Source organism: Acinonyx jubatus, chromosome B4, assembly GCF_027475565.1.
Source record: "Acinonyx jubatus isolate Ajub_Pintada_27869175 chromosome B4, VMU_Ajub_asm_v1.0, whole genome shotgun sequence".
Lineage (NCBI taxonomy): Eukaryota > Metazoa > Chordata > Mammalia > Carnivora > Felidae > Acinonyx > Acinonyx jubatus.
In genome coordinates, this window is record NC_069387.1 from 7,507,192 (window position 1) to 7,521,512 (window position 14,321).

Genomic DNA, 14,321 nt, shown 5'->3' on the forward strand with positions numbered 1-14,321 from the left:
GGACCAGCTTCCGTGTCCAGGGCTTGGCTTGCTGCCGATGGTTTCCTGTCTGCAAGGACCAGTCATACTTGGGATGATTTGGGGTATTTCTCCTAGCTACCCCAAACCCTTAATTTGAATTATTTGTTAACCATCTTTGGATGCCCTTGCTTTAAGTGAAGGACCTCAACTGATCTGGAGGAGAAGCAACTGGAAGTGCCCTGGAATGAAATAAGCATAGAAGTAAGAAGAAATTTCTAGCACCGGCCAGAACTATAAGAAGCAACCAGGAAAGCAGGAATCACAGAAAGCCAAAAAAGGAGTGAGTGGCCAAGAGCGTGAAATGCTGCTCAGAAATCAGTTAAAATGAAGACGGTTGTCCTTTGGGATTTATTAATATGGAGGCAATTCACGACCTTAGTGAGAGTTTGAAGTCAAGCACCAGGCATGGAAGATGAGCAGTTAAGAAAGTTTGTGTGGATGACCGTTTGGGGAAGTGTGGCCATAAAGGGAAGAAGAGAATGAGGATGATACCTGGAGAAGGAGTTCGGGGTTTTTGCATTTTTGAGGTGGAAGATACTTGGAGTATACTTGAATATGGCGAAGAGCAATATTCAGCAGACACTGGTGAATGAATGAACGGATGGATAAGCTGAGCATGGAAGGCTCAGCACGAAGTGCATGGGAGGATGAGAGGGGGAAGAACTTAATTTACAAGAGTAAATTACAGAGACTTGATAGGATACGGGTAATTCCGTCCACCGAAGTTGCTCAGTTGTTTACTTTCCCCTAGTGCTACATGTATTTTTGGCGCCCGGAACATGTTTATTATCAATAACAGCGATAGCATGCTTGGAATAGGGAAAACACATAGCGTAATAATGCAATTTCAATGTTTCCAGTATCAGCTTGGATCGAAATAATAGCTAGCGACATCTTAGTATTTGCCACCCACGTTTACCCACGCGCTTAGAGTTCACAAGGAAATCTTTCCACATATTACCTTATGTAAGCCGTGCAACAAACATGGGACAAAGAAGAAGAAATGGCTTAGTTTAGTATCTGTAAAGCAGAAGCGGAAACAAGAATTAGGAGGCCAGTAGTTTATCTGGGAGTCGATGCCAGGAATCTGAGGTCAGGGAGTGCACGTTGAGCAGGTGCAGAGAAAGGCCACATGAACCCACTTCTGAACTGGCCTTCCAGACAAGGTGGGGGGGGGGCACTGGGCATTTATCCAGGGACTCCTGTCCCCCATTGCTTCAGGGCTGCTGGGGAGGAGCCTGGGGTGGAGATAATACTCTCCCTGTCTCTTAGACTGGGCTAGTGCCTGGGCAGAGTGGTTTCCAAGGTCCTCAGAGAAAGCTCGAGGGCAGAAAAGCTATAGGTACCAGGGCTTATGCCCAAGGTGGGACCCCTCTTAACGTGCCTGGAGCTGTCCATCACAGCTGTGCTGAAGTCCAGGTATCATCATGAACAATTTCGAGATGCGGAGATTGATGCTCAGAAAGAATCGTGACTTTGTCAAGACCACAGAGGAAGACCGGTTCAAATTTAGATGTTATCTCACTGCAAATGCTGCGTTGTCTTAAAGGTATTGCAGAGACCCCACACGGGTCAGTATGCCTTACTGCATTTAGTAAGGTTGCCAGTTATCCCGAATATCCCCTGGGAACGTCATCAATAGCGTGGGGGGATTGATCCATCACTCTGAATCCAATCACAGCACACGTGGCATCAGAGAACAGAATCTACTAGCATTTTGGGAAAAACACGTGTGCAAGTGTGAACATATTTTTCTGTCCTTTTCCTACTTTATTTCGTTTTTTGAAAGGCCTAGCAGTCCCTGATTGCCTCACCTGAGCCCGAGACCGAGAAGCCTCTTTTTCTGAGCCCCGCAAGTCTGTTGAGAGCCTGTTGCCAAAGGCACCATTTCATTGGCCCGGCTCCTTTGGCAGAGCCTCAGAAAAAGTCTGACTTTCCAGAGATATCTTGCCTGATTCCCAGCGTGAAGGGGTTTGTAGCTTTCAAACAAACTGCCGACCCTCTTTCTCAAGCCTACTGGGTTTGCATACTAAGGACCCTTTGGGATTCCGTGAGGGCCAGCCGCCCTGAGCATGTGCACTGGTGGCTATTCCAAATGAAAGAACTAGTTTGTTTATGTTTTAATTATCTCTTCTTACAAGATCTACCCAGCAGTGTTGCGGCACACGGCTTGAAAGAATTTAATTAAACGACTACAAAAAAAAAAGAAAGAAGCGCCCCTGCTTTTTTTGTTATTGTTTTGTTGTTAGTTGCTGGAATGAAATCAGACTCTGATTATGCCGGTACGTGGAGATTCCCGCCCCCCCCCCCCCTATTCTCATGAAGAAACTGCTATTAAAAGTAAGGAGGTAAACACTTAGGCACACTTTTATGTGTTTGTTTGTTTATTATTTATTTATTTACATAGAGGGTCTCCCTCTTTTCAGCAACCTGGAAGGGCACAGCTCTGACGATACGAGCACCCTTGCTTTCCATAGAAAGGTCTAGAACTCTGTGGGCTAACTGCAGTAGAATTAGATTTACAGGGAACTTGAGTGCAATCTTAGTGCTCCAGAAGGGCCACAGAGCTGTAACAGAAGATGGATGGAGTAGTGCAGATTATCAGCTCCGGAAACAGTCGAGACCATCTGGCTGTTTAAAGGTAGAAGAGAAAGGATGGGCCAAGAGGGGTCAAGGAGCCAAGTTCAGTTCCTCTGCTGACAGTGGCACGAGACTTCATTAACGAGTGAACACACCGTTTTCTTCATAAAGATAATACTTCGTAAAGGCCTGCTGCAGAAAAATTATTCACTAGAGATTAGCAATACATGGAAATCCCCCAGACACGGACCTCCTATCATCCAGACACCTACAAGATCTTTCGTCTTCTCCTTTATCCCTTCTTCTTGCTCTGCCTGAGCCTCTGTGAGGAAGAGAGAGCAGATCAACAGGAAGGGGGGACCCCGACGTTCATCAGCAGTTTGGATAAGATGTTTGCCGCAGAGGACAGATGGAAAAGTCTTGATTCTCAGGAAGAAATCCAACATTTTACAAACACGTTCTGTGTGCAAGCCACCACTCAGGATCTTTGTGGACATGACAACTGGGTAAGAAATTGTACTTGCCTACCTTCAAGGCACTCACAATCTGGTTGATTGGATTAGCAAAGCACTGTCTATTTTTTAAAATCCAAATTGCTTTTGAGACACTTTTCATATTTGAGAAATAGGAGAAGCCGTTGATGAGACACAAAACCTAACCTTTGTTTCAGTTTCAAATTCTACATAGTAAAGGGTTGGGTGATCTTTAAGGTCAGAAAAAAGAACAAGCATTGCTCTTTGGTATTTCTCTTAGCTACTCCCTTATTTCTTATGTGATCACTCCACTCCAGATGCTAACATACAGATACTCATTTCTTTATGTTAGTGGATATTTTTTTCTTCATTGAGGACAATGTTCTAGGTGCTAGATATTTGGTGTTTTGCAGGGAATAAAACAGCAGATCCCTGCTCTCATGGAACTTCTAATTTATGAGCAACTCTCTACATAGTATAGAAAAGTAGAAAAATTCATTAAATCTCTTAATTACAGAAGAATTGTACTGTTGCCCCATGTGATGTTACTTGAAGAGTGCTTTTTTTTTAAATTTTTTTTGAAGAGTGCTTTTTAAAAAGTTTTTTTTCAATTCTAGATAGTTAGCATAGTATCATGTTAGTTTCAGGTATATGATACAGTGATTCAACACTTCCACACATCACTCAGTGCTTGTCACGAGTGCACTTCTTTTCTTTATAAAGTTTATTTATTTATTTTGAGGAAGAGAGCAAGAGGGGGAGAAACGAGAAAGGATGAGAGAGAGAATCTCAGGCAGGCAGTGCAGACCCCGGTGGGGGGGCTTGAACTTATGAAACTTGAGAGCTTAACCTAAGCCGAAGTCGGATGCTTAACCCACTGAGCCACCCAGGCACCCCCAAGTGCACTCCTTAATCCCTGTCACCTATTTCTCCCATCCCCCCATCCACCTGCCCTTTGGTAACCATCAGTTTGTTCTCTGTAGTTAAGAGTCTGTTTGTTAGTTGATCTCTCTCTCTTTTTCTTTTCTTTTTTTCTTAAATTCCACATTTGGGTGAAATCATATGGTATTTGTCTTTCCCTGACTTCTTTCACCCAGCATCGCACCATCTAGCTCCATTCATGTCGTTGCAAACGGCAAGATTTCATTCTTTTTTAGGGCCGAGTAATACTCCATTGCAAAAAATATACCTCATTGAAGAGTGCTTTTAAACCCCTTGCTTTAACATACCTTCCCACTGAACCTGTGGAGGTGCCCCCGTTTCACTGGTTTTGTTCCTTGAAGATGCAAAGAGCTTTGAGACGGGCAGCCATGTGACCACACAGCAGCTGCTAGTGATCAGTAAAAACCTCTGAGACGCTTTCTTATCTCCCCACCAGTCAAGCGGACGGCAGGTAAGCTTCGACCGAAGCATGGTGTCCAGTGACAAGGAAGGTGCCAGGAGATAGTCTTAGAACCAGAGCCATGATTCAGGATGGAGGACAGGCTAAGGGGACAGTGTGGGGTGTGGGGTGGGGGGGGCAGACGGAGAGTGGTGAACTCTAAGGGAGGAGGGCACCAAAAATGAACTCACACGCCCACCTCTTTGTTTTAGGTTGACCTTGACCTCCCCCCCCCCCCCCCCCCCCCCCGCCTCAGACCTCTGAGCCACTGCTCTTCTAGACAGCAGGGGTGTGGCTTGCGGGTCACTCAGCAGAAACCACCTCTGCCTGGTTGACCTAAAGTTATAGCTGGAAGAATAATGTGACAGACCGATTACTCCACGTGACAAAATAGCCTCTGCCTCGTTCTTAGAATCCATGTGAAAATACTGACTCACTTTGCAGTTTTCCAGAATGATCCTATTTAGACTCTTTGCTCTAATTATTTAACTTATCATCTCAGCATTGCATTTTTTGCTTTGACTGCGGGATGGTCTTGAAGTACCCAGTGACACAAGTATGTGGGATATAATTTTCCGCACTTAGAAAGGTCAGTCACCTGCAGCTTTTTAAAATTCGAAGGAACCAAACATGGACCTCAAATGACTATCCCACTTTCCAAATTTGAAGCTGAAGAATTATTTTCTTTTCCAGGGCGTACACACCCGTGGAAGCATGGGTTTATAATTGAAATGTTGACACAACCTTAAAGCATCACAGCATGAACGGTGTTGTTCTAATAAATCTCGTCCCTAATCCTTGGAGAGAGCCTAAAGCAGAGATTCACTTTCTATATCAGGTTTCATTTACTGAAAGGCTTCTGAAGATAAAGCTCATAAACTATGAAGGGACAGATACAATGTGGGCTAAGGGGTTACAGGGCTGCAGAAAGCTCTGTAATTCTCAGAAATGGGAAACAGATGTTGTTTGACATTTTGAAGCTCTGTTTCCTTCTCTTTTACGCAGTTTTCTGCTATCATGGTTCTCAAAGCAGAGATGTATTACTCCAAATGAGAATTGCTCTGCAATGAGTTTTCTTGCGCAGAGAACAGAGGGACCTAATATTAAGACTAATTTTTATTTAATATAGGGTCTTTTTACGTAGCGCCATCACAAATTGCGTTTGAAAGCTGAATGACATTGGTACCATTTATCATGAGACCTTGGGAATTAAATAACACCTCATGAAAATGAGTACATATAATTGGAAAGAGACACTGCCTGAGCCTGGAACCCTCCTACCTATTAATTGTTGTTGCTAGGGGCAACTGGCCTGATTTGCACTGACTTCTGGAGACTTCTAGACAGGTAAACACCTGCAGCTTCATCCTTACAGGTGCAAGTGAGACTCGGGACTTGGCATCACGTTTAAGACGGAAGTGAGGGGAGTGATGGCAGAGCGGGGGGCCAAAGCACAGGGATAGCGCCCACTGGGAGGCAAGACACAGACTGTAGCAGTCCCCCCTCGCCTCGAGCGGAAGCTGTGAGATAGGGGAGTATTCTTACCACCACAGCAACTGGACTGGACGGTAAGGGAGGAAGCAGACTGAGGACAGCTACGGAATGAGCCGGAAGATCAGGGACGGTGCCGGAATTTTACAAGCTGTGGAGAGTAAACCTCTTTTCCATCTATTTAATTTGTATCTCTGCTCCCAGTCATGATGTCTGTTTCAGCTTACTGTGATAGCAAGCATGGGGTGCCTGGCTGGCTCAGTTGGTGGAGCATGGGACTCTTGATCTCGGGGCTGTGAGTTCACACTCCACATTGGGTGTAGAGCTTACTTAAAAATAAAATTAAAATTAAAAACAACCCCCCCCCCACTAAAAAACGGGATACAAAGCATGAATTATTGCTATGTTGGCTCTTTTTGTGGGCTGGGGGACATCTGTGGGTTCAAGAGGGGTGTCAGATCAGAGAGAAAGTTGATGAGATGGACCGAACCATCTGAGGCATTGGTGGCTGGCACTGGATGTTTTCCCATGGCTATGGAACACAATACCTATGTAAAAAGTGGGAATTATCTGTGTCTCATAAGATCCCGTGTGTGCAACTATATTTATTATGCAATATTCAATATTCAGGGGACTCGAATAAATAAAAACAACAACAACATAAGCAGTGGTTTACATTTTATAGATAAATGTAGCTAACCATTTGCCCAAAGCTACTATGACAGATGCATAAAAAAAAGGAAAAAAAATGGCTTTACAGGGAGTAGGGGAGAGGGGCAGGGTGCCAAATTTTCATTAGCTCCACTTTCAATTGACAACGAAAGAAAGGCTATTGAAATACTGAAGCTCAGCTCGAGAGTCTTACTTTCTTCCCCAAGACTCTCCAGGTGCCCCAGCCGGCCACAGCTTGTCTTTCCCATATTATTGTCCAAATCATCTGCTTGGTGATCAGAATGCTGTCGAAATCAAGCACACAACAAAACCGAATAAAAAACTAAAAGAGCAAAACATATTAGGTAAAACAAGCAAAGAAAGAAAGAAAGAAAGAAAGAAAGAAAGAAAGAAAGAAACTCCGAATGCCAACAATAAAACCTAAGTATTGGTAATTTATCTCAGAGAAGTCCATTTGGATAAGTTAGCAACTAACACTCAAGGTTTAAATGTTCCAAGCACACATAAGCCAATGCTTAGGTACATTAATTCTAAGATTATTTTTTCAGCTCTTATCATCATTTAATCAAAAGTGATTCAATTTCCCTGGAGATGGAGGGCTAATGTCCTGATAGAGCTCTGTCTTGCTGTGGAGTCTTTCTTTTTTGGTTCTCTATTAGACTATCATGTTTAGCTTTTGGCTCTTTATTTTGGTAAGACTTTTTTTTTCTGGGCCACTTTCCTGAATACACAGTGAGTTCTAGACACTGGGAGTTGTTGGATATTCTATTTATTCAAGAACAGTGTTTTCAGCCCTTCTCTTTCACTGGTGAAGCCTGGGTTGATTGACCCTCTGCGTGCTGAGCTTTATTGATGATCACTTTGAGTTCATCTATTTAAAAATTTTTCTTATAATATTAAGGACTCCTGATATAAAAAGTTACCATTTAGTAGTCACGTGTATAAAGTAAAAGACACTTTTTCCCCACGCCCTCCGCCCTCCTCCTTCCCAAAGGCATTGAATTTATATTCAACTATATTTATGATGGAAGCCAAGTTGAAAACCATGCTGTATGTAGCACATATGTGAAAACGTGTCTCTACAGAAATTATCTTTAAATGCAGCATTACATGTATTTCACTAAAATAACAATGTTCTCCTACTCAAGCTTCCCCAGCAACAACAATCTCATGGTTTTTCTTCCTCTAAAATCTTTGTATTTCTCTTAATCCATACTACTCCCCACTTGTGTTGAGTTGGTTAACTCAACCACCTTGGCCTCAGTCTCCAATTTTAAAATAAACCAGAAAGAAAATCACAAAGTCTTTTCAGCTTCCACTGTTCTCAGTTATCTGATAACCATTTTAGAGGCTAAGAATTTTATGTATTGTAATTGTCATTACCTGCCCCTCTGCCTTGTATATAAGTCAACATAAATAAATACAGTACCTCCTTGGATTGTGAGTAAACTGTTCTGTGAGTGTCCCTCAAGACGAGCAAACATTTCTAATACATTTTAACTTGATAAATGAGCGAGGTCTTTCAATAGGAGTCGTACAGGACGGTGAATGTCACATGATCACAACTGAACCAAGGATTCTTGAAATTCCCTTTGATACACAAGTGCTTTGGATTACAAGCATGTTTCCAGAACAAATTATGCTCACAAACCAAGGTTTTACTGTATCTGCTAATGATAATGAAAGGAATCCTTAGTAGATACAGAAAAACATAGTAGGTATGAGGTTCCCATTTAAGCCAAACACACTGTGGGAATCCATGGGTTAGGAAGGCAGCACGTATCAGATATTTTGATGCACTGCTTGAGTTTCTCAAGGCAATCATCTTAACTTCTCTGGGTCCACTGTCAGGAGTCAGTGTGCAATGGTGACAGTGTACTTTAGGTCCCAAAGCAGAGCCAACAAGCACAGGAAAGCTCTTGCCATCTCGTCTAGAAAGAAAACAAAAGCCTTTATCTTCATGGCGCAAAAGCATACACATCCTATACCGAGAGCTTGGCCAGGGGAGCTTCGGAACACTGCTCACAGAATGGCTTGTGCCATGCCTTTCCTCATGCTATTAGCCTTGTCATCAGAGTCCTGTCAGCTGCCAGGCTTTGTTTCTACAAGCAGGTGTTGCTGCCTTGGATGTCCTGGTGGCCTTACGAATGAAGGAACAGGGAAGATCATCCTATTCCAAGGGGTGGAAGGCCACCTCTGCAGGGACCACTCTTGACAGCTTCGGAGAGGGGAGAGAAGCAGCTGAGATTAGGTCCAGAGTGGGAAGAGAATGCAAGATTAGGCTTGTACCTGCATTATGGGCCAGGAAACGCTAAACACTGCACTGAAGTGTGATAATGGCATCATCGTTGCTTCTTTATTAAGCTGCAAAGCAGTGCCCATGCCTTTACATACATGTGTCCAAGATGAATTAGCACACCCCTGAAGTTTTGTTGGAGCAATGACGCTTTATATTCTTACCTGAGAACTGGACATTCCTGGTGGACATTGGTCCCTAACCATCTGCTTCCACTCAACTCGACGTTTGTTGCGATTATTGATGTGGAAGTTGCACACAGGGGTGCCTTGCACCGACTTCCGAACTTAGTAGCGGGGAACTAGCCCAGCGTCCGCAACCGCCCGCGTGGACCTGGTCAAGTGAACTCATCTCTCTAGGTCTAGATCTACGAAACCTGCACTGTGGGTTAATGAGCCACAAGACCCTGGCCAGCTCTAAAATTCTCGATTGTTATTTTCTAACGTGAGACTTGCTCAGTACTGCCCAGCTCCCCACCCGCAATGGCTGATATGCATGTGACAGAAAGTCCCTCAGAGGGAGGGTTACTCAATAGCTCCGGGTCCTGCAGTGACTTGTCTCAAAGAGCGTTGCACAAGGTTCAATAAGAATTTTAGTGCTTTTATCACCATGCTCCCTCTTCTGCCAGGAGATGCTTTTGCCCCAAGAGAGCCTCATGGTTTATTCCTTCACCTCCTCCAGCTTGTGGTTCAAATGTCACCTTCTGGTGAATTCTTTCCCAGCCATCCTCTGTTGCTTAAAAGCCACCCTCTCCTCAGCACTCCATACCCCCTTTCTCGACTTGGTTTTTTTGTTTCTCCCTCCCTAGAATCATCACCATGTGACATACTGTATCAGCCAGGAGCCATTGGAGAGACAAGAAACCACATCATCCAATTAACAGAGAGCGTTTAGTATAGAGGAGTCTTAATGAAGTGTCGGAGGATGGAAAAGGCCAAAAATAAATAAATAAATAAATAAATAAATAAATAAATAAATAAGTAAGGAAAAAGCGACTGAGGTTTCACGGAGGTGGTAACTGTAGGAAGCCGCGAGGGTTACGTTTTGGGCTGAACTGTGTCTTCCCCAAAATTCACAGGTTGAAGTCCCGAACCCCAGGACTTCAACGTGTGGCTGTATTTGGAGACAGGACCTTTAAAGAGACGGTTACATTAAAATGAGGTCATTGGAGGGGGGCCCCAATCCAATATGACTGGTGTCCTTATAAAAAAGAGATTGGGACTCAGCGCGTGAAGACACAGGGAGAAGGCGGCCAGCTGTGAACCAACGAGACTGGCCTCAGAAGACACAAGCCTGTCTGCATCTTGAGCTCAGACTTCCAGCCCTGAGAGCTGAGAAAATAAACTTCCGTTGTTGAAGGAACAGCCTCTGTGGCATTCGTTGAGGCAGTGCTGGTGGAGTGAGGCAGGCTGGGGAAACAAAGGAAGAGGCTGGGATTATTAAAATTCAGAGGCCCGTAGGAGGGGCTTTATGAGCTGAAATTCTATCCTCTGAGGAAGGGGCACTGCCTGTCTGGGATGGGGGGTCTCTGTGTGGGGGGTACAGTGAGGCTGGTTCTTGCAGTGTGGAAAATGGAAAATTGGAATCGCTTGCAGCTTCTGGAATCAACTGTCGTTGACAGGTGATGAGCAATTGCTGGGGTATAGTTGGCAGAAGACAAGAGGCAAATGGGAAGAAGCAGGTGCCTTCTCCCTCCTAACCATCGCAGTCTCCCTCTGGCGCCCTCTGTTGGCAGACCCTGACGGAGCAGCTGGTCCAGCCATCAGGGAGACCACGTGGCCACAGCCCCACCATCAGAGCGACCATAACTGAATAAAGAGTTTCCTCCAACTCTCTTCTCGGTGTCCCCAGCTACAGAATAAGTTCTGTACGGACGGGAATTTTGTTTTGTTCACTTGTGGTCCCCAAAGACTTGAGAAAAAACTGGGAGGTTTTAAGTGCCTAATTAACATTGAATGGATGAAAGAATGAATGAATGAGTGGATGAATGAATGAATGCAAGCGTGCACGAATGAATGTCTTCTAAATTTTGGAAGACACTTTGGGGGAAAAGAAGCAACATTTTCCCAATGACGAAAGAGAGGCCCAACTCGGCTGAGTAAGTTTTGAAACTGAGTAAGGATTATACAGCCACAACATACTTCTATCAGTCAAATAAAGCATGAGTCACAAGATACGGCAGGCTGGACCTTGCAGACATTCTCGAGGCCTTGAGTTCTTCTGCTTGTTGTTTTCATGGGAATTCGTGTCGGTGGTTGAACTGACGTTTCACCGCAGAATTGGTTGGCAAGGAATGCGAGAAAATGTGTGAGGATGTTACTGAAGTATTTCGGGTGATGTCTGAAATAATTTTCAGATTACTTTGGTAAGGTCGGGTTTAGGACGTCCATTTGAAAAAGAGGAATCAAGATAAAGTTCAAGTCATTTACTCACTTGCTGCATTCAGCCAGTTAGTGTCTCTGGTGGGCATCTAGGTATCTACATGTGTATCTAAGCGTGGAGTACCAGCTTATGATAATTTCCCTTTGGGCTAATCACACTAGACAAACAAAAACTCTCCTATAGCATGTGATTTTTCTTTCAAAGAAGATGATTTCTGACTGCAAGGATCCTATCTATTTTCTTCTATCTTCTCCTTTTCACTTATCCATTCTCTCTCTCTCTCTCTTTTTTTACATTTGCTTCTTTTTGAGAGAGACAGAGACAGAGACAGAGTGTGAGCAGGGGAGGGGCAGAAAGAGAGGGAGACACAGAATCTGAAGTAGGTCCCAAGCTCTGAGCTGTCAGCACAGAGCCCGACTCGGGGCTCGAACCCACGAACCGTGAGATCATGACCTGAGCTGAAGTCAGACCCTCAACTGACTGAGCCACCCAGGTGCCCCTTATCCCTTCTTTTCTGATTAATGTATCTCTAACATTTCAATTATTAGACATCAATTCAAGACTTCCAGATTTATTGCATCAGGATAATATTCTATTATATTTTGATACAAATAACCTGAACTAACAATGAATGGCTTAAGCAAGATAGAGGGTATTTGCAAAATAAAAATCTGGAAGCGGGTAGTCCAGAGCTGGTATGGAGCCTTGATAGATTTCTGGGACTCAGACTCTCTCTGTCTGCCTCTCTCTTTCTCTCTATCCCTCTCTTATCACCCTTAACAGATGGCTTCCATTTCCTAATGTGGCTCCTGGAACATGAACCAACATGTTTATGCTGTAGACTGGAGAAGCAGAAAGACAGATGGGCCAAAGGGTGCAACTAGAGTCAGGTTGCTTTAAACAGCATCATGGAAAACCACAAAACTCTGCTTTCATCCCATTGGTCAGACTTCAGTCCCGAGGTCACATTAGTTGCAAAGGAAGCTGGAAATGCAATGTTAGCTGCACGCCACGTTAAGATAAATAAGACTGAGATTCTGTTACTAAGGAAAAAGACAAAAAAGGTGGCAATCAGCAGGGTCTGTGACACACACACTTGTCTACACACTGCCTTACTCTGCCGAGTTTTGCATCTGTTCTCACTTTCTGGTCCCTTGGATGGCGTGACCACAGGGATGTTGAGAAAGCAAAAATTTGGAAGGGAAGGGGACAAAGGAGCTTGGAGGGCTCAACACTCAAAAGGTTGAAGTGAATTTATGAAGCGTCTTGGGCTTGGAATAATGATAAAGTTATAGGTAACATTTACTGAACCCTTCCTGTGTGCCAAGATTTATGCCAAGGTGTTTTATATATTTTCAATACTCAAAGTAAACCTATAAGGCAGTTCTTATTATTATCGCCCCCATTTTACACCTGGGGAGACAGTCCCAGAGACATTTGGTAACTTGTCTGATTTCGCGTGGCCAGGGATGGCAGAGATGGAGTCTGGTTTGGGGACTCACTGATTCCAAAGACTGACTTCAAGTTCTGTGTTCCTCAGCCTCCCGCAAAGAGGAGGAGAAGAGGAAAGCAAGGTCACGATGGAAAGATCTACTTGGAAGTGTTTGTAAAGAATTCCTTCCTCTAAAGCTTCTGCTCATGGTGGATGGAGGCCGCCACGTTTGTGCAGGGACACAGACTCTTCGGCTGACCTGACGGGCTCAGAGGCAGGCACCACCCTTAAAATGCATCATGGCGAGTCCTTTCCTTGGAATCTCTAGTTGGACTATGGAGGAATTGAGCTGTGGGAGAACAGACTTGCAACATTTTGTGGAGTGATGGACCCTTCCATCGGAACATGGGAACAGAAGTCACGCAGAATGCCGAGGCCCCAGCACCGCCCTGAACTCAAAACTAACGCTCTGGCTCTAGCTCCTGTGACTCGTGACTGGGAACTTGACCTTCATGGCCTCAAGAGCCTCTGTTGGGCTTGCAATAAACTCTTCTTACTCAAGTTCATTTAGGTGTGCTTCTGGTTTTTACAACCCAAAGGACCACAACTATTACAGATAGCTGCCTTTGGAATATATTTATTTTAGGGTATAGAGGTCAGCAGCCTAGACTCAGCAGTCAGACTTCTCAGGTTCAAATCCCACTTCACTACTTATTAGCCATAAGACCTTTGGCAAATTGCTTTATTTCTTTATGCCTCAATTTCTTGATTCAATTATGCATGGCACATAGTTGATACTATATACATGTGTTTAAGATTATTATTGCTCTTTCTGTGCTTTGTGGTTTTTTTCTGTGTTGTGCTTTATGAAAAAAAAAACCACTGTGCTTCTGATCACAGAACACAAAGCAATTAGTAATAATAAAATAATAATAATGACTACTATTTATTGACAGCTCAGTCTAAGGCAGAGACTGTTTAACATTTTATGCAAATTAGTTCATTTTTACTCCCAATGACCCTATGAGATAGACGATATTATCTCCATGTTTCAAATGAGGAATTGAGGTATAGGGAAAGGAAAGAAGTTGTCCATGGTCAACAAGACCAACTCAGGACTCACAACTGGGTCCGGTTCTGAAATCTGTGTTCCTTCCCCGGCCCCCAAATCTCCAGGTACTTGCTCTGTGTGAAGTCGGCTGGGAAAAATTGGCTAGGATCTTTTTATTTCCTCCCGAGATGTGCCCTATATTTCTCAAATGTCTTGCATTTGTATAGTCCTTTTTTTTTTTTTTGCATTATGAAATTACTTTACCATGAATTACTTCATTTTCTGTTGTATATATCTGAGTTCATTGCCATAAAAAGCATGTAAGTCTTTTGAGTAGATAAGAAAAATTCACTCAAGGCTTAGTTAATATCTACGAGTGTTATTTTCCCCCGTAGCGCTGACCTGTAAGTGGCTCATTTTTGTCAGCCTGTTGAGCACGTAGCTTTCAGGTGATGGGCTGTGAATGAAGTCTGTGACTGGTGGCGCGGTGTATGGGGAGGCGGGGGGGTGGTAAGTGAATGATAGAAAAAAGAGGCAATCAA

The 14,321-nt window shown here is 43.8% G+C and overlaps 1 long non-coding RNA gene across 1 annotated transcript in view; it reads left to right on the top strand.

Moving 5' to 3' along the window:
• LOC128316275 (uncharacterized) overlaps window positions 1-13,430 on the top strand; it is a 122,075-nt gene extending 108,645 nt beyond the window's left edge. The window contains exon 4 of the long non-coding RNA XR_008299900.1: window positions 12,837-13,430. This is a non-coding gene — a long non-coding RNA (uncharacterized LOC128316275). The remainder of the gene's footprint in view (window positions 1-12,836) is intronic.
• Window positions 13,431-14,321: the final 891 nt, after the last annotated feature.